Below are 20,580 nucleotides of genomic sequence, written 5' to 3' on the forward strand. Positions count from 1 at the left end.
TCCTCAGAATATGGGAAATAAAATTAGCACTACTGCTACCCAGTAATCTTTATAAGAGGAATGTTTTTGAAGATAAGGAATTCAAGTATCAATAAGCTGAACTGAAAACAATATTAAATTTCCAACGTGATGTGGCTTCTGTTTGGAAAGAGACGGAGCTGGTCTATGTTTCTTTACCCTGTTTTCATAGTATCAAAGTAACCTTTGTATCTGTTTTTCTGTAACGATGACATTTACACTTGGTTGCATTAATATGAAGTAACGTGGATCGAGTGTGTTAGTAGGTTCTTTTTAATTACTGTGTAAAAATAATATGTAATTGAAACAAAAAGCATTGTTTCCAATCCTAATTTTTTTTCCTCAAGTCCATCCTGTCAAGCTGCAAGCGTGAAAGTTATTTTCTGGTGGTGTGATTAGATTGGGGCTGAACCCTCCAGCTGGCAGGCCTGTCTATGACTGGCGGCGGCCTGTCCCCAGTGCTTGTCATTTCCTGACATGCCTGACAGGATGGGGACAGCCGCCCCAGACAGGTTCATTAGATGGTGTTTTCTACAGCTGGGCTAAAAATAAATAAATAAATAAATAAAAAGTCTGTGCTTTGTCAAAGCCCAAGCTGTAGGGGCCCTTCTTGTTGGTTTAAACCAGGGCCTTGTTTTGACAAATTTTTGATCTGTGCAGTTTTTAGATTTTCTGACACATTTTTGTTGCCTTCCCCTTTGGCCTGCACTTTGTGCTCTCTCCCTTGTTGCTGCTTCAAAATCCTAACATAGTCTTCCCAAGAGAAAAAGAACCACCGTTACTGAGGGCTTAAAAGAAACAATAGTGTAATACTTCATCAAATAGCAATACTTAATCTATTTCCATGGTGATCTGCACAATGGAGGAAAAACAATCTTGGGACTTGTGATAAGCCAATTACAAGAAAGGTTAAGAGTTTGTATAGTGCCAGAAACATGCCATCTACATGAAAACATAGGATCATTACTAACAGTCTACACTGTCAAATACACTGCTCTTTAGAACTGCCAGAAATTTAAGCTATCTTCATTTTTGAGCTTTTAGGAAGCTGACAGAGCTTTCTGCCTGTGTTCATAGGCTTCGATGTCAGAAAGCGAAATTACGGAAGACTAGAATACTTGCTAATTAAAACCAGAAATAAATTCAAAAATCAAATTTAGAAATATGCTTCTTTGTCAATGATAGGGCCCCTTTACGGCTAACTAGATTTGCCAAAAATGGAGTGCATTTGAAACATACATTTCTACAGAGTCATGATTTATCATTCTCAACCCCAAATTCAAACTTTTAGAACAGCAGAATTGGAAAGAAAAAAAAAAAATCTTCAGCCAAGAAATTATTCTTCTGGGTTGCACCTGTAATTAAAAAGTAGCTATTGACATCTGTGCCTTAGAGACTTGCCGTAGTCTCCCTACTATCATAGTTGCTGTTAGCTGCTTTCCATTAAGTGAAACATTTTATCTTAATTTTTAGTAGATAGAACATGCCCAAATAGAACATATCTGACCATATTTGTCTAAATAATCTTAGCGTTTGCTGTTAGCTATATTTCCTTTCACATGTAAAGATACAAAATATAATAATGTTTGTATCTCATATGCTTTTTCATTGGTGTAATAAGTAGTGTTGCTGAAAAAAAATCAAATTCCTCATTCACAGAAATCCTAGCCCTTACCTTTCCTTTGTACTGTTAGCTTTCACTGCTTTAGTTCCCCGTCTCTATGACAACTGTTTAAATTGGGATGGGCAACTGTCATCTGGAGTATTACTGAGAGAAAAGTGTTAGTGAGCACACAGTTCCCATAGATAGAGCATTTCAATATAATCCAATTTTAATTGAGCTCCAGAGACTTTGATGTGCTGCAGAAGGTTGGGAGAGAGCTATTCCAGGGAGAAATCAAAGCAGCCCAGCAAGGCTTCCCTACTCCAGACTGTCACCATTTTAAGTAAGCATTAGCATCAGACTTAACCTGCCCCTATGGAACATCTCACTTCTTTTTTCAGCTTTTCACTGATTTATTTTGCCATATGTAAAAGCAAAGCACTTTCATCTTTTTATATATGTTTTTACACCCATTTGATTAGGCTTGAAAAGCTTGTAGTGGACCTGAGATTCATCTTATGCTGTCTGTTGGACTTTGCTTTGGCGGCTCATAAAAGACGTAGAAAGTAGAGTAGGGATTAGCTTGAAATTGTCAGCTATTATATATTAAACTTTCTTTTTTAATACTGCTTTGTAAGACCCTATTTTGGAGCTAAAAAGTTGAAGGAAGTGTAATTTGTATTTAGCTTTGATTTGTCATTGAATTTCATTTTAATGCTTAGATTCATGGTCATTTATTAGTGGCTATGATTTTTATTTCAAAATGCATTAAAATATCTTTTCCTCATCACAAGAAAAGTACCTTTCAGGGAAAGCTGGTTCAGAGCAGCTGAATACAGACACATCAATCCTTAATAGAGAAACCATTAACCCTTTATTTTTTTTAATGGAGAGGAAAAGGGGTATTTTTCTATGTGTACTCAAAGAGCCTTTTAAATATTTTGAAATACAATGTTGAACATACATTAAATATGCTAGTAATAATAAAAATGACATCAAATCACAACGTTAATTATAATTAAATAAGTACAAAATATTTCTATTGTGCAGTCAAAAAGCTTTGTTACAGGTATGATAAACTTAAGGAAATTATTATCTGTTTGTGACATACTCAACATTTCTGATCTATATTGGCACCTTAAAGAAAAACACATATTTAGAAGTTAAGTAAAATATGACAATAATTAGAAATTAGTTTGAGTCTATGCATCATTCTAGATACTTCTAGTACCAGAAGTAGATTGACTGTAAAGCTAATGAATCTTCAGCATCAGGCCCCTTACTCTTCAGGCCTTGGGGATGATGGGAGTTGCCGATAATTGTACAGTGGTTTCAGTTTACTAAGTTGCCTTAAAAGATCTCAGAAGAATAGAACCTAATTTCTAAGGCACTAGTAATTTGTTGAGATTTTTTTTCTTATTCTAAATATTCATGTGCATAGCTTATTATAGACAATGCTGCAGTGAATGATCTGGTGCATATTTCATCTGGCTTTTCTAGGAGTATATTCACAGCATAAATTCATAGAAATAAAATCACCAGGTCAAAGGGTATATACAAATAAAATTTTGATAGATGCTGCCAAGATTTTCTTGATATGTTTTATTATTTGTGCACCCACTAGCAATGTAGTGAGAACTTGTTTTCCTCACAGTAAGCTCAGTATTAGCAAACTTTTGGATTTTTACCAATCTGATAGATGAAAAAGATAGTATTCATATAATATTCTTTCTCCAACAATGAATCAAGTTAAGCATGTTTTCAGTCAAGGAAAGCCATTTTTACTATTTTCTGTGATTTACCTATTTGAGCTTTCTTAAAAGGAAAATGTTACCCTCTCAATGTCTGTGGGAGGGGATTATTGATAAATAGGATGGTTTGTCTCATGCATGTTATTTTTCCATATTAGTTAACATAAAAATTTATAATACATATTATGAAAATTATATACACATATAGGTATGTCCCTTTCTCCCTGCTTCCAACCTAGATTTAATTTCTCATTCCTCAGTGGAATTTCCTCCTAAATATTACTGTCATTTGTTCTGAGGATAAGAATTTTTTAAAATTTACCTGCATACCCAAGAATTTTTCTGCTCTAGCATAGATCAACTGCTCTGTTACCTCAAATTCTAGCTCATTACTTATAATATAATTAGCTAAATATGTTAACAGTCTATTTGCTATATAGAATTCTAAACCAGAAGGACTGCATCCTTTATAAATTAGTTAGCCAATGTGGATGTCTCTAGTATATATTTTTATTTATTTACTAAACATGCATACTGGAGAAGCATACACTGGCACTCCAGGAAGCTGCATTCACTGAGTACTTGCTGTGTGCCACACACTGTACTGAGCACCAGGGAAAACATTCCACATTAAGGTGGGGTTTTGACTGAAACACGGAAATAACCTCTACATATGGAGAAAATAGTATTAGGTTTATTTATATTATCAATGGAGAGCAAAGCTTTAATAACACTAGATATTTTAATTTATATTTTATTCACTGGTTATCATTCCTTTAAAGTTGTCAGGTGTAGATAGGTTAATCGTTTTTATTGTTAACACATTTTCTTTGTGGAAGTTCATGTTTATGTGAGTGATAACAAACAGAGTGATTGCCATATCTAAAGTCTGGACTGAACTTCTTATCTTTTTCATAATACTCGTAAATCTGCCAGTAATCCTAAACCTAGGAAATGGCAGAAAACCCCTAGCCACTGGAGCCAGAAACCCTTGAGACTCCTTTCATACCTTTACCTCAGCACAAAACAAAACAAAACAAAACAAAACGCTCTAGCCCCATCTGTATCAGAACTGTCTGCTCTTCCTTCCCTCTTCCTACCTGCTGCAACTCTCTTAAGTCAGACTTCCTCTACTTCCTACTGGCTTCATTCAGATTTCTAGTTTAGCCTCATTCCAAGTCATTCTCCGTACTGCTTCCAGAGTGCTCTTTGCAAATGCAGGTTTAATCTTATAACCACCTTCCTCCAGTGCTCTCAATGGCATCACATTCCTCAAAAGAGCTGCCATCTACTGAGGGCTAAGTTAAAATCCCCATTCCAGTTCATCCTTTCTGCAGTGAGTGCTCTGGACAGCCTCATGCCTGTAGACACGTGACCTCTGTACTTAGAGTGGAAACACCTGAGATAAGAACTTCACATACTGTAGCTCATTTAATTCTTTCAACGACCCAGTAAGATAGAATCATCCTATCAATCTTACAGATAAAGACACAAATAGAAAAGCTGGGGTCCGTGAAAGGAGGGGCCATCTCTGTCTTGTTCACAGTGTGTCCCATCACCTAGCACAATATCTGGATCCTAGTACATGCTGACTGAATTTTTGTTTGATGAACAAATGATGTGTTATGCCAACAGGCTTTGCCTAGGATCAGAGAACTTGCTCATGATATTCAAATGAAACAAATAAAAGGCAAATTTTCAGCAAAGTAGTATTTTGCTTCAAATAGCTTTACAAAGAAAGAATAAAAACTCAGCAGAAGAGAAAAAAATAATCCTGGGGCATTCCAGAAATGCAGAAGAAACTTTTTGGCTATGTTTAACACTGGAAATACTGTTTTCATTGCCTGCAAGTCGGGTAATCTCTAAATCCTCTTTTTACCCAATTATAGATATTTGTGAAAGGTGCTCATTTGCCAGCGAGGGCCACTTACTGGGCTATTTACAGTTAAACTGAGTTGCATTTCTTGAAGAGCTAATTTTCCTTTAATGTAGAAAACTGGCGGCAGAAGCAAAAACACCATGGGAAATTCAGTAGGTACACTGTGTGGTTGAAGCATGAAGGTGTTTTAAGGTGTTTTTTGTTTTGTTTTGTTTTTTATGTTAAACTTGAAATGCAGAAGACAGAACATTCAAAACCGTTTAGTAAGTGGTATATAAGAACAAATTCCAGGAAATAATCAGAGCTGATTGGAGCAATGTGACACACAGAGCCGGAGATTGGATCAGAGAATAAAGTGCACTGAAAAGGATCTGGGCTGAGATCAAGGCAGAGACTGCTCCCATCACTCCTGACTGAGGGTTCACTAAGCTCTGGGTGGGGAGGATCGTGAATTCATTTGTTCAACACATCTATGTAGCGCAGCCTTTCTGCCAACCTCTCCACTTGAAACTTGCTGTGTTATTTCATTTAATACTCACAGTAACCCTGCAAAGTAGATGTAATTTGTCTCATTTTATATAAGGGGAACTGTCTCAAGTATATTGGGAAACTTTCCTGAAGTTATACAAACTTTAGAGTCTGTGTGTCATCCTCCAAGTCCAAGTTCTTTCTACTACAACGTGGCATACAGATATATAAAAAATTACTTTAGTCTACAAAACCAAGTGCTAGCAAAGTACATACTTATTGCTACATACTGGCAGGATGAGGGAATGTGGCAAGGGTAACATTCATACTGTCTTAGGTAGGTACACATTAAAATAGACCCAATCAAAAGGACTTTCAAAATGCAAATTTCCCTGCATGAGGTTATGTTTCATTCTACCACTTCTCCTCAGGAGACCGTGATGCTGAGGGAGCTCTAGCTTTAAGAGAAAGAAAAATAAATTATCTTGAACCCCAAGCATGCACCTGTGAATACCCAGGGGCACTTGGGTTTTCAAGTGAAAATATGCTTCACAAACCCTGAACTCATATTTTATGATAGCTTTCAGTTGCTAATTGTCACTGAAAAAGAAAAGTCTTTAAAACCGGAAAAATAATTCGCATTCATCTTTTCTTTCTGGTCCCTGATGAGCCTACTACCTACCTGGAAGATACTTGATAAATGGTAAATATTTTTTGAATAAATGCTTTTTTGAGCAGTAAGTTTTTAATACATCATAGAAATTTACCAGGTAGACAAGGAAGAGAAGTTATTCTAGAACATAAAGTGTGAAAATGTTTGGTATCTGCGTATGTTTTTTTTTTAAATTCCAATAGACTTTACTTTTTTAGAACAGTTTAAGTTTACGGAAAATTGAACAGCTAATACAGAGCTTTCCTATATATGTGTGTGTATTGGTCATGTTTTTTTCCTCTTCAAAGAACAGGGACATGAAAGTAACATCTGATAACAACACTTTATATTAGAAAATTGTCAGTTGCAAATAACAGACTAAACTGGCCTTGTAAAAAATAGATAAATAGATGATAGATAGATAGATAGATAGATAGATAGATAGATAGATAGATGATAGATAGACAGATAGATAGATAGATAGATAGATAGATGATAGATAGATAGATAGACGTCAGACAGTCAGTCCTGGATTCTGGTGGTCTCCAAGGTTGATTCAGCTAGTCGTGGATGCTGTCAAGAACCCAGGTGCATTGCCTGTCTTTACTCAGTAATCCTAGGTTTGTCTTAATTCTTATGCTGATAGCAATGTGACTCCAACACTTCAAAAAATCAGCATAAGCTCAGAAATATTCGAAAGAATGAGAGAGCATCTCTTCCATTGACTCCCTCACAGCATGTGGAAACTTTTCTAAATCTGATATACCCCCGGAACTGGCCACGGGGTCGGTGTGTCCTGGCTTGGAAGTGATGTAAGAGAAGTCAATACCTGAACATGATTGGAGTCGTGTCAATCAGGGAAATGGGGCAGGGGGATAGGGTGGGAGTAGGAGGAGTGGAATGGTTTCCAAGTAAGTTAGCAGAGAGTGTCTACTATAGAGTTTCTTTTAAGAAAGTATAATAAAATACAAATGGTAAATTTTGATCAGGCCTTCTGAAAAACTGGAATTTTTTTCAGCTCCAATAAACCACTTTTTTTCTGTCTCCCTCAATCCTAGACATCCATTGACATAGCACCAATTACTCTGTTTATACTTCTGCTACTAGAGAATAACTATATATAAACCCTGTCTCCTAGCTTATATATACAGGGTCTCCTAGCTTAATCATTAATAGAAGTTAATCAGAAGAACAAAATCAGGAATCAGATTCTATATATACCCTTTAATTCAATCATTCAACAGATTTTTTACTGAGTTTCGACAACATACCAGGCATTGTGCTAAGTAGTAGAGATACAGTAATGAGAAGAAAAAGATTGATCAAAAAGCTTATAGTCTAATGGAGGAGATTACATTAAAAATGAAATTATACAATGAATTTGCAAAATGACATTTGCGGTAAGTGCTGTGAAGAGAGCTTGTCTCATATAGGTGCTATGAGAGTGTAAGGTAGGGCGATTTTACCTAGCTAGGGAGGTCAGTGGCAAAAATAGAAGCAAAAAGAGACCTTGAAGATGAGTAGATGTGAACTCGGCAAATAGAGGAGGGAAGATATTTCCAGAGAGGGAAGAGTATGTGAATTGACTATGTTACAGGAAGCAACATGGTAGGTAACAAGGGACTGAACGAAGGCCAGTGTGGCTCGACCTCAAGGGCAAAGTGGAACCTGATTCATCTGGGGCAGGAGACCTGTTGTGTGCACCACTAACCCCATCCCATCTCTTTTGTTGTTAGCTCTGCTTCCTCGGAACTCCTGCTGCCTTATGATTTCTGTTGACTGCTTTCTCGCTGTGTTCTAGCTTCTTCCCACTGTCCTCTTCGGGCTGTCTCTGAATATCTTGAATTCAAATCATTAAGAGAGATCCTCTGATTGGCCCAGCCAGCCAAATTCACGATAGCATATGGCTCTGATGGTTTTAACAACCACAGACTGTAGCTACCCTGCTTAGATAAGCACACGTGGAGTATCCCTTGTCGCCAGTGCTTGGGATCAGAAGTGTTTCACATTTTGGATATATATAATGAGACATCCTGGGGATGGGATCCAGGTCTGAAAATGAAATTTGTTGATGTTTCATATATACCTTATACATGTAGCCTGAGGGTAATTGTATACAATATATTTTAAATACTTTTGTGCATGAAACAAAGTTTGTGCATTGAACTATCAGAAAGCAAAGGTGTCACTACCTCAGCCACCCATGTGAACAGTCTGTGGTTATTTGGCTTCATTATCATTCTTGACACTGAATTTATATGCTACTGATAAGCAATCATTTTCTTACACTTATTCATACATAAGCACATAACAGTAAAAAAAAATGACACACTATTAACACCGTGTAAAAACCATGTGTTCAGCGTAACTAAGCAGCACAGTAGCATCACAGTATACCTGGATCAGCTGTTAAACAGCAGCAATAACGGACAATGCGGGCTTTCAGTCTCTACCTACCATGCTGGGTTTTGATTAGAAGGTAGGAGGTTGTACAGTAACCCCCGTGAGGACACTGAATAAACAGTGCATCACGTACCTGCATTATGACTGTGACCTGTCACGTGAAGTGGGATGTGGAATTTTCTACCCCTGGCCTCATGTTAGCACTCAAAAAGTTTCTGATTTTTGAACATTTTGGATTTTGTGTTTCCAGATTAGAGATGCTCAACGTGTACTTTTAATATTAGTACTCATCCTGGTTCAATCCAGGGTGGTGGCGTCATTGGTACTAAACATGGTACAAAGGAACTTTTCAGAAGAGAGTATCACCCATGTTCCATCCAGTCCATAACAAATTGGGAATCACTCTGGAATATTTTAATATGGCTGTTTTTCATCATTATAGACCATGTAGATTAATAATTCTTTTGCATATGTTTATTATTAAATAAAAATCAAGAAAAGTGTTCATAATTCATTAGTGTGTTAAATTACTGCCATGTGTTAGGCTCTGTGCTAAGTATGAAGAATGCAGCGATACACAGAATTCCTGCCCTCAGTGAGTCAATAGGTTAGTGGGAGACACCAAGAAGTCAACCAACAATTATAGTTTGGTAAATATTATAAAAAGGTGGGTACAGGGTTCCCAGTGGGAGCAGCAGGGTCTCCTAGCTTAATCATTAGTATAAGTTAATCAGAAGAACAAAATCAGAAGGGATCTGCCAGTCAGAAGAAATATCATTTGCAGGGGCACGGAAGTGTGACAGAACATGGCACATTGGGGAGCAGAGAAGTGTTCAGGATGGTTAGAATTGAAGAGCTAGGAAGAATGCACATTGTGGCTAAATAGGGGATTTTATACTACTATTAATAATAACATTTGCCGCTTTTTAAATACCTACTATGTACCGTAGTATATATGCTTCATATGCATAAATTCTACTATGATTTTGATTTTCATGATATTAGGATGCAAATTTTTAAAAAATGTTTGAAGCTATAATGGATTAAAATTAAAAAGTGCACTAGGGCCGGGTGGGGTGGCTCACGCCTGTAATCCCAGCACTTTGGGAGGCCGAGGTGGGCGGATCACGAGGTCAGGATATCGAGACCATCCTGGCTAACATGGTGAAACCTAGTCTCTACTAAAAATACAAAAAATTAGCTGGGCGTGGTGGCAAGCGCCTGTGGTCCCAGCTACTCTGGAGGCTGAGGCAGGGGGATGGCTTGAACCCAGGAGGCGGAGCTTGCAGTGAGCCAAGAGCGTGCCACTGCACTCCAGCCTGGGTGACAGAGCGAGACTCCGTCTCAGAAAAAAAAACAAGTGCAGTATTATTTGTAATACATGCAGTTTTCTTCAGGTTAACATAAAGAAATGTTAGCTAGAGAAAAAAATGTTTTTAATTAAGTCATATTTGACTATTGCTACAATCATTACTGCAACTCTACCCTGTAATCTTGTTTCATTCTGGCTGTATCTAAAATTTTAATATGAAATATTTTTAAAAAGAGAAAATAATTTGTCTTGACAATTTATAATATTTGTAAAATCAGACCCTATTACCAAATTAGTTAAAACAAAAACCTCTAACCCAGAACTCCAAATGATCTGAAACAGAAAAAAATAAATAAGTCTATAGAGAGAAGACATATAAATATAACTAGTTTAAAAAATTAGCAATATGCAGAATAATACATAGAGAAGTTAATGTATTCAGTATAGAAATGACAATAAATACTGGAAACTAGAAATTCGTTTCTTTTCAGTCGTATAGAGTTCTGGTCTCCCCACCTCATCCCTCTGTAAAATAATAGCAGAGAAAAAAATAAAAGATTTTAGACTATGCCAAATTTGAGAAAATGAGGAAACACAGCCAAAGATACAATATTTACACAAGAACATTCATGAGTAGGACAAAAATGAAGCAACTGTGCCAGTATCATTTTTAATTTTGAGAGTTTTACCATGATTTGAGAGTGTGTGTTTGAAGATGAAGTCGACACAGAGGACTCCAGCTGCAACTCAGTTTGTTTGTAAATTAAATTTTAAAATATTTTACTCAACAAAAAGTGAGTTCCTTCTCTGTGCAAGTTCTATAAGGAATACAAAAATAGAGTACAACTCAGTCTCTATCCTCATTAAGTCCATTTTTTAGGGGATGTATATAATAAGATAGGTCAATTTAAAAGGACCTGCCACAATGTAAGAGATGCTATTGGAGAAATACCAATAATGCTCTTTTGAGTAGCTCCTGGTTCTTTACTAATGAATATAAAATACCATTTACATAGATTTAGAACAGTATTGCTCTCCTCACAGCCACAGCAGTGATTTCTAAAGTGCCAGTTTCATTGTCTCACCTCTTTCTTTGTTAAAAGTCTTATAGCGGCTCTCCATTATTCTCAGACCAGAGTCCAAACTCTAATGTGAGTTATGAGATCTCACCCTACATCCTGCTGCCCACTCATCCTTTATTGTTCTAATTTTATTTTTCATCTCTCTGCTTCTTACAATATATGCACACACAGTCTGGGTCCATTGCCCCCCCACCCCCAGCACTGTGTTTATGTATCTTTACATACATGTTTACATATGTGTTGTTCCTTCTGCTTGGTACTTCCTTTTTCCCCACTCCCCTGCCTTTTCCCATTATTTGTGATTTTCCACCAAACTGTGAACTCCTAGAGATCAGGGACTCTGCTTCTCCTGTTCACCATTGGTTCATAATGGTCAGCTGATAAATATTTGTTAAATGAAAGTAACTGAAGAAAAATAAAATTGATAAACCATGAGGACACTTGGTAGAAAAGAGCTGACCTAATTATGGGCTGTTTATAAAACAGGAAGCCTTCTTGCAGTTTATCACTGCTAATACCGAGACTGGTAGCTGGTGTCCCAAATAGTTGGGCTTTGTAGTTAAGAGTTAAGTACTATGATTCCAATAATGTCTAGGATACAAACTACCACTAAAGAAACAATAAATGTGGCTTTTAGTTCAGTAAAAGGCTATGTGCTGTGGTCCGGATTTTCTACATCTGCTTTGGTAATGTCATCAACAAAGATTAGAACCAGAGGTCTGCATGGGGTGTGTGTGCGTGTGTGTCTGTACACATGCACAAGAAGGTAGGGACTAACTGCAGTAGTAGGCTGACATTTGTTAAGCATTTTCTGTGTGCCAGGTACTGTGCTGAGCATTTTTTTGAAAAGAGCTATTAATATCTCATTCAATCTCACAATGACCCCATGAAGTTAGGTAGCATTATTTTTCCCCATCTTTAGATAAGAAAACCAAAACATCAAAAATTAATGAACTTGCCTGAGATCTCACAGCTAGTAAGAGAGGCAGACCCAGGGGAAGCCTTAAGTCTAAAGTAAGCAGGTCCATAAATTGATGAATTAGAGAAAAAAAATCAAGATTATTAAATCAAAAGTTCTCTACGGATGGGCTGCCTATATTTCCCCCAATTGTAGGATGTTTTGACACCCCCCCCCACTACATACCCATATGCCCATGTACCAATAATGGCTGTGTTTATAATGGCATATAATAACATTCCTAAACACAGCCATTATAGCAACATTGTTTAATTTTCATCGAGGATATATTTTCTGGAAACCTTTATTTTTCCAGCTTCATTTCTTGATCATTTTTGTTTGCCTCACATTTAAGCCATTTTCAGTTTTTCCCATTTGCAGTTTTATATTACTGAATTGTTTTCATCAGGATTAATTCTTTTCCATGTAAGTTTTATGGAGTGGTTTGGTTCTGTGATCAATCTTTTGGTCCATATTACATTTTACTGACTATAGTGCCTGCCCTTGACAATTTTATTTTGATGATAGTATTCATTATTAATTGAATAAAAGGCTAAAGTGAAACTCTTCTGCCAGATATTTGAAGATTGCTTTATTGTGTAGGAGTGGTCTATAGCAGTTGTTCTCTAACTTTTTTTCACCAATTTTGTAAAAGAATTTTATAAAGCTCTATACCACATTACACATGTTTAAATTAACAGTTAAAATTTTCCATAAGTTTAAATATTTTAAAAAGATGTGATATCTGGTGTGTTCTAAATATTACTATTTTAAAATAAAATTGTTATATTACTTTTCAGATATATCCAGTAGAATAAAATAAGTAGAATAGTGATTGGTTACTGTTATCATCCGTTTTAAGATATACAAAGAAGCTCTTTTTTCAAATGAACATTTTATATAATTTCTCTTTGAACTCATACTTCCTTTCAATTCCTTCCCCCAAATTTACCTAATCTAAAATATTTGTGCTTGTGAGTCTTTTTTGATCACTATATTTTACTACTCTGCAAAAAGTGTATATACTTACTGATTAAAGCTTTAGTTTTTCAGGTTCTTAAGACCATAACATTCTAAGTATTTAAAATTTTTATTCTGAAATAAATTGTTACAAATATTATTAGCATACAATCATACAACAGCATAAATATATTGTGAACTTTGAAAAATAATTATTTAGCATAAAAAATGAAATTATATTAGAAATTCATCTCTTAATGAGATGAACAGTTAACACATGCACATATGAATATTACTTATTGCTACAACAATACAGGAATCAATATTAGAGCTACTTATAACTTTCTTTTTTATAGAGGTGTTGAAGAATCTTGTTCACATAAGTAAATAGCATGTCGAAGTTGTATTATAGACAATGTTATTCAATGTTTTCTACTCCTTCCAAGTTGTGTGCTAAAAATCACATAAGGGTCTATTGTCAGAAGTTATTTTTAATTATCTCTCAACTGACAGCCCATTTAGGTCCAACTTCTCCTCTTTGAAAGTAAAGAATTGGGAAGACATCTGACTTGCAAAAGGATTTTTTTTTTTTTAGTCCAGTCACTGGGAACATTCACTTTCCAAGGCTTCCATCAGGTATTTTGAATTATCCCATTTGATGCTCCTACCCCTCAACAGATCTCATACTCCAGTCAATACAACATAGAGAAATACCATTTTTTATTTTATTTTTTAAGTGGAGAATGGCAACGTGTTTTTCCCATCTCCTTTTTGGAGATGGGAAAGACAACCTGTACTATCGTATGTTTCTCCATGTCTTTGGTAGGGAAATAGCATCACCAAGACATGTGGTGAGAGGTGGGAAGGGAGTGTGCCATGGCTGCTCCCCACATCCTCACCGCATGTGCCACACAGCAGGTATCAGTCAGACATGGTCTTCCAGGTGGTCATTTTGGAAGTCAAGCCTCTCCCAGCTTGTAGATCGACTTTCCTTCAGGGCCTTGGAATCCTCTCCATTCAGCTGACAGTTTAAAAAGAGCATGGATGATCTCATATGAGTGTGGACCTGAAATTTCTTTTGAACTATTCTTCTTGAATATATTTGCTGTAATCCTGAGCCATTGCCACAAATTCCAAATTTATATGAAATTATAAAAGTAATAGGGATTTGTAACGTTAAATTGTACCACAACAAGCCCTTTAATTAAACTGTTGAGGCTGCAAGTGTGGATTGAACGCGACAACCTTAGGAACTCTAAAAAAGGGTTTGCCCAGCCTTCTGCAGCATTTTCATCAATTCGTAACAGGAAATTCAACTGGAAACAAAATTTATATTTTTTTATATTCAAAGAAAAAAATTGTAATACTTGTGCTAATATATGCGTTAGATGATTTGAGATCAGCAAAGCTATCACTAAACAAGTACTTTTTTAGGTTGCGCAATATTTAGCTTCCTTAAAAAGAAAAAAAGATGAAGCTTTTTGCATCTGGGATTTGACAGTCATTTACATGTTTCTGACAACATATACATGTCCGATACACATGAGTGCACAGCAGCCTTGTATTTTTCAACGTGATCACCAGATAATATGTGTTAAGCCCATATTTGGGTAGGTGGTTGACAAGGGATTTCTATGACATTTGTACTGTATTACTTTCTATGTACCTTAGTTTCTATGTGCTTTCTATGTACTTTAGCTCATAAGTGAACTAAAATTCATAAGTGAATGGGGCAGACCTCAGGGCATGAGGCTGACATGAACTCTCTCCCTTCACTGCTTTTGGATACTAAGCAGTTAACTCAGTATAGTTCAGTGGTCACTTAAGAAAATCACAGAGTTCCATAAGATTTGGGGTCAAGATGCTTTAATATTCTTGTTTATGATCTGTATGATGTATCAACAATTATGTTTATTCAGTTCTCAAAAATGAAACTGGATGGGATAATATTGGTTGATTAGATTTCATTGTATATTAAATAATTTGAAGAAACAGGCAGGCACAAGCTAGATGATATGGGAAGCTTGGCTTAAGAAAGAAAACAAAACCACAAACCTCAAGTATACATGAAAGTACTTAAATGACTTAGAAAAATATCTTGGACTAAATAAAAAGCAAACTGAAAGAATTACTATAGACTGTCCTTAAATTTATAGAAAATTGTGTAACCGGTAAAAGTATAAATAAAAAAGTATCAGGCCATATTTCGGGCCTGGGCTTGATGCCCAGATTTTTATAGAAATGTACCATAAACTCAACTGACTGTGATTGATATTCCTTTACACTTATGAAATTTATACAGATTGATTAACTCATCACTTGCCTGAAGCAGCATCCCCTCCAGTCATTCTGCCCCCATCCCACAGCATTCCACTCTATCCTCTGCATGCCTCCCTAGTGCGGTGCCTCAAATCCCACTCTGCCACCTTCCTGCTAAGCTTCAGGACTTTCCCAATGCCTGTGAGCAGAGCAGGGTAATGGAGCCTTGGGATACAGTCCAAGGAAGCCACAGTAATCACATTTATCTGAGTACCAGTGTTTTATCTTAATAATTCATTCGTTTTTGCATTATTTTCCAGCCTGTGCTAATTTTACTACAAAACTGTTTTAAATTGCTTACCAGAAATAAAATTGATGCCCAAGAAGGGGTTCCAAATGATATTCTTTGACATACCTTAGTATACATTTTCCCATGTGAGAGGCATAAGTCCAGAATATCAAGTCAAAATTGCTTAGCCTAAAGCCCTTCCATAACTCCTCTGGAGTCAAGGAATCCTTTTATTGTAAAGGTAGTGTCTTCTCAGAATGGGATCTAACCCAGGTGAAAGTTCCATGGTAGTGCAAATTAAACTACTAAAAAAGAGAAACCAGCTGTATTTATATTACTGTTTTGGTTCTTGATTAAAGTCAGCAGGGGTGTTTGGTGGACTATACCTTTAGGACATAAACATGAGAAGTCTGAAGGCCACATTGGAGAGAGCTTCTTCTGGTTTAGCAAAGGAGTCAAAATGCACGTACTTTGTACAATTTCTTTAGAACCTTCCCCATATGTACTATTTCTTATCAGTTTCCCATTGGGATTTATTAAACAAACAAATGTTTGTTTAATAAATGGAGCACATATGTGCCAGACACTATGTTAGGCACCGTGTATCGAACAGTAAATAGGATAGATGAGAGTCCTATTCTCCTATTTGATGTCACAGGGAGGGGACAGACAAAAAACAAACAAATAAAAAATTAACCATTTTCATGTGCAGAATTAAACAGTGATAAGATAGGCTGGGTGTTGGGGCTCACGCCTGTAATCCCAACACTTTGGGAGGCCGAGGTGGGCAGATCACTTGAGGTCAGGCATTCAAGACCAACCTGGCCAATGTGGCAAAACCCCGTCTCTACTAAAAATACAAAAAGTAGCTGGTTGTGGTGGCACATGCCTGTAGTTCCAGCTACTCAGAAGGCTGAGGTGGGAGAATCGTCTGAACCCAGGAGGTGGAGATTGCATGAGAGGAGATGGCATCATTGCACTCCAGCATGGCTGACAGAATGAGACTCCATCTCAAAAAAAAAAAAAAGAGAGAGAGTTACATGATAACTCTTAAATTGCATGTCAGAAAAGGCAGCTGAGAGGAGTAGATCTAAGTTTTATTTATTTATTTTTTTTTGAGACAGAATCTAGCTCTGTCACCCAGGCTGGAGTGCAGTGGCGTGATCTCGGCTCACTGCAACCTCTGCCTCCTGGATTCAAGCAATTCTCCTGCCTCAGCCTCCCAAGTAGCTGGGATTACAGGCATGTGCCACCATGTCCAACTAATTTTTTTGTATTTTTATTAGAGACAAGGTTTCACCATATTGGCCAGGCTGGTCTCGAACTCCTGCCCTTGTGATCCACCCACCCTGACCTCCCAAAGTGCCGGGATTACGGGCGTGAGCCACCGTGCCCGGCCTAAAATGTTTTAAAATAAAAATGTATTATGGAATGAAACTCTTTTTAAATAAAGAAATTTTAGGATCATCTTATTCCGTGATCAGTCTTGAAGGTAACAAGCGGGGAAAGCAGGAGGTGGTTTGCTATAAAAAAAAAAAGAAAAGAAAAGAAAAGAAAAAAAAGAAAAGAAAAGGAAAGGAAAGAAAAGAAGAAAAGAAAAGAAAAGAAAAGAAAGAAGGAAAAGAAAAGAAAAGAAAAGAAAAGAAAAGAAAAGAAAAGAAAAGAAAAAAGAAAAGAAAAGGACCCTAGGCTCTATTAGGTTTTCCTAGCAGGGAATTATGGCTAGCTCAGAACATTGTCTTTCATCAGCCCTTTTAGGATTTCAGATGCTTAAATATAACATGGGTTATTGTAAAGTAATTAGGCAGATTTTTTGAAAAGCATATAAGAACATAGATAAAAATAATTTTTCTTCCCATGTCCCCTTTGGTAAGGGCTGTACACTTATTTAAATGATGCTGCCATTGTTCAAAATAGCTTTGGACCTTTGGATCTGTCTTTCAGAATTTGCTTCCTAAGCCATTTAGAAGCTACTAGCAAAATCATTTTCTTTTAATTTTGTTATCTCTCCCTGTCCTCTTTGCGTTTAAGCTTTACTGATCTTAGTTTCCTTTTTTCTTGCTACAGAGGGTCCCTAAGGACCATTATGCTCCCAGGCTGTAGCTAAGAGAATGGTGATAGGAAAACTGAGTTTGTTTATTAGTTGGGATCCAGTCAGGGGAGAGGAATCAGAATGCAATTTAGATAGGAAAAGTTTAATGTAATTATAATATAAATTATGCCAGGAGATTGAGTAACAAGGGACTGGCTAGTAAGAAATAAAGATAACTCTAAAGAATATTGGCCCGGCATGATGGCTCACACCTGTAATCCCAGCACTTTGGGAGGCCGAGTCAGGTGGATCATTTGAGGTCAGGAGTTCGAGACCAGCCTGGCCAACATGGTGAAACCCCGACTCTACTAAAAATACAAAAATTAACCGAGTGGTAGTGGCATGCACCTATAATTCCAGCTACTTGAGAGGCTGAGGCAGGAGACTCGCTTGAAGATAGGAGGTGGAGGTTGCAGTGAGCCAACATCACGCCACTGCACTCCAGTCTGGGTAACAGAATGAGACCCTGTCTCAAAAGAAAAAAAAAAAGGAATTGGTGAAGCCATTTATGGGAGGTGTCCCAACAGAAACACTCTGCTACAAAGCAGCTCGGGGTGAGGGAAGTACAGAGAAAACTGCTGATCACTGGGTGCTGGGAGCATCATGCACCCCAGGAGCCAAGTGCTGGAGAACAGGCGCCTGCCAAGTGAGCACACCAGAACAGAGAAGAAAAAAACCCTTCATCCTGTGTGGTCTCTTCAGTGCCCTTTCCTGACAAAGTTTAATGCTATGCCAGGTAGCAAAGGAAAAATATTTTAAGGACACAGGTTCATTTTCACAGAGCAAGCAATTAAGGGTGAATTTGCACATGGAAGGCCATAAATGAATAATTGGCACAATTTATAAAATACAATTTTACATGGTGCACTTAAGGAGTCAAACTAACATACTTTTTGGAACTACCCGCTTGCTATAACTAACATAAAAACTGATAACTTGCTTAATGGAAAGAAACGTACTTTTTGGAGCTATCTGCTTGCTATAACTAACATAAAAACTGATAACATGCTTAATGGAAAGAAATGCTTGGTCAAATTTTCATTATACCATAGCTCCAAAATGAAAAAATAAGTCAAAATATGACTATGTATGTGTATACACATGTGAGATATCGATATATCTGGACCTAGAAATATAGATACAGGTATCTTTGTGACATAACGCTATTGGTATAAGGGTGCCAACACAGCTTTCATGGGAAGATCTATCATTTTTTCTGATATTATATTCACTTTACTGTTTGGGTTTTCAAGTGGCCATAATATTTTTAGTACCTTAGTGAAATAATGATTATAGTTAAAGATAGATTTTGTTATTGTGGCTGTTTTGGCTTAAAATGTTTCCTACTTGACAAAAAAAAAAAGTTAATCCTGTATCACTATCCCTTTTAAAAAATCATACTGGTCTATGAAAATCAAATATGGAAACCATTATAGCCAACTAACAATTTATAAGTATAAATTGTGGCAAGTCACTATAACCCTTTTGTGAAATGTACAAGAAGTTTTGCATTTAGTAACCAAAAACCAATTGTCACCCGACGCTCAACAACAAGGAGATATAAATTCATCAATGGAACTTAATAGCCAGGGTCATGTACTGTGTATTCTCTGTCTCTGCTTAAACTAACCATTTCCAGGTATCATTATCACTATCTTTCAGATGACAAAAACCAGATGGAGTTAAATAATTGTTTTTCAAAATACTGTAGTTGGTAAATAGCAGAGTCGAGAGTCAAGTAGGAGCCTTAATGGTTCCAAAATGTTTCAGGATTTAAATAGACGTCTGACTGCCTCCAAAAACCTTTCAATGTCTAGAGAAAGACAAAAACTGAATTAAGGGTTACAAAATGGGATTTTCAAAAAATAAAGACCAAAAGATTATACACTTATATATTTTATGTATATTTCCTAAAGAAAGGAAGCGTAAAAAGGAACTTCTAACTTGTTTTCAAATGTATATATGAATATAATGTATGTAAAATGAATATAATGTATGTAAAACTCAGTAACTGTTTTCATTTCCACCAAAGCAAATGTAAGTGCAGTAGTGTATACCACAGCAAGTAGAAAAGTCCCTATGAATTGTTAATACACGTTGGTGTATCAGGAGGGAATGTGCTTGTTGTAGATTTGAGGACAGTAGCTTAATCAAATATAGATTATATACATGGTAACCAGAAGTCCAGATATGGTTGCTGTGATTGTTTCAGTAGCTCAGTATTAGAGCCAACCTTGGCCTTCCTCTCATAGTTACACAATTGCTGCTACAGTTTCAGCTATCACATCTCCATTCAAGCAGGAAGGGCAAAGTGGTATGCCAGCTACATATGACTCATTTCATCAGCTTTTCTCAAACATCCTCGACTGCTTTTGGTTTTGATCTCATTAACCAGTGCTTGGCCTAATGTGCTTCCACAAAGTTACAAGGGAATTTGGGGAAGCAGGGAATAACATTGTCAGGATTGGCTTAGACCATGGGTCAGCCAAACTCTGCCCTGGGGGCCAAATTCAGCTCATACTTGTTGTAAATAAAATTTTGTTGGAACACCTCCATACCCCTTTATTTACACGTTGTCTATGGCTCCTTTCATGTTACAATGGCAAAACTGAGTAGTTGCAACTGAGACTGTGTAGCCTGCAAAGGCTAAATATATGTACTCTCTGGCCTTTTACAGAAAAGTTTGCTGACCCCTGGATTAAACCAATCATGATCCTTTGCCTGGGGTTGACAGTGTGGACCCTTTGGGGGTAGCTGGGCTTCCATTAAGCAAGGAAGAAAGGGGAGAAAGGATATTGGAAAGAACCAACAATATATGTCTCACAGGTGGTCACCTGGTCCAATTAATTATATA

The 20,580-nt window shown here is 36.8% G+C and overlaps 1 protein-coding gene across 10 annotated transcripts in view; it reads left to right on the top strand.

Moving 5' to 3' along the window:
* Nucleotides 1-20,580, top strand: part of NBEA (neurobeachin) — a 731,576-nt gene that overhangs the window by 587,765 nt on the left and 123,231 nt on the right. The gene's annotated exons all lie outside the window — the stretch shown is intronic.

The sequence above is a fragment of the Symphalangus syndactylus genome, chromosome 15 (assembly GCF_028878055.3).
Source record: "Symphalangus syndactylus isolate Jambi chromosome 15, NHGRI_mSymSyn1-v2.1_pri, whole genome shotgun sequence".
In the NCBI taxonomy this organism is placed as follows: Eukaryota; Metazoa; Chordata; class Mammalia; order Primates; family Hylobatidae; genus Symphalangus; species Symphalangus syndactylus.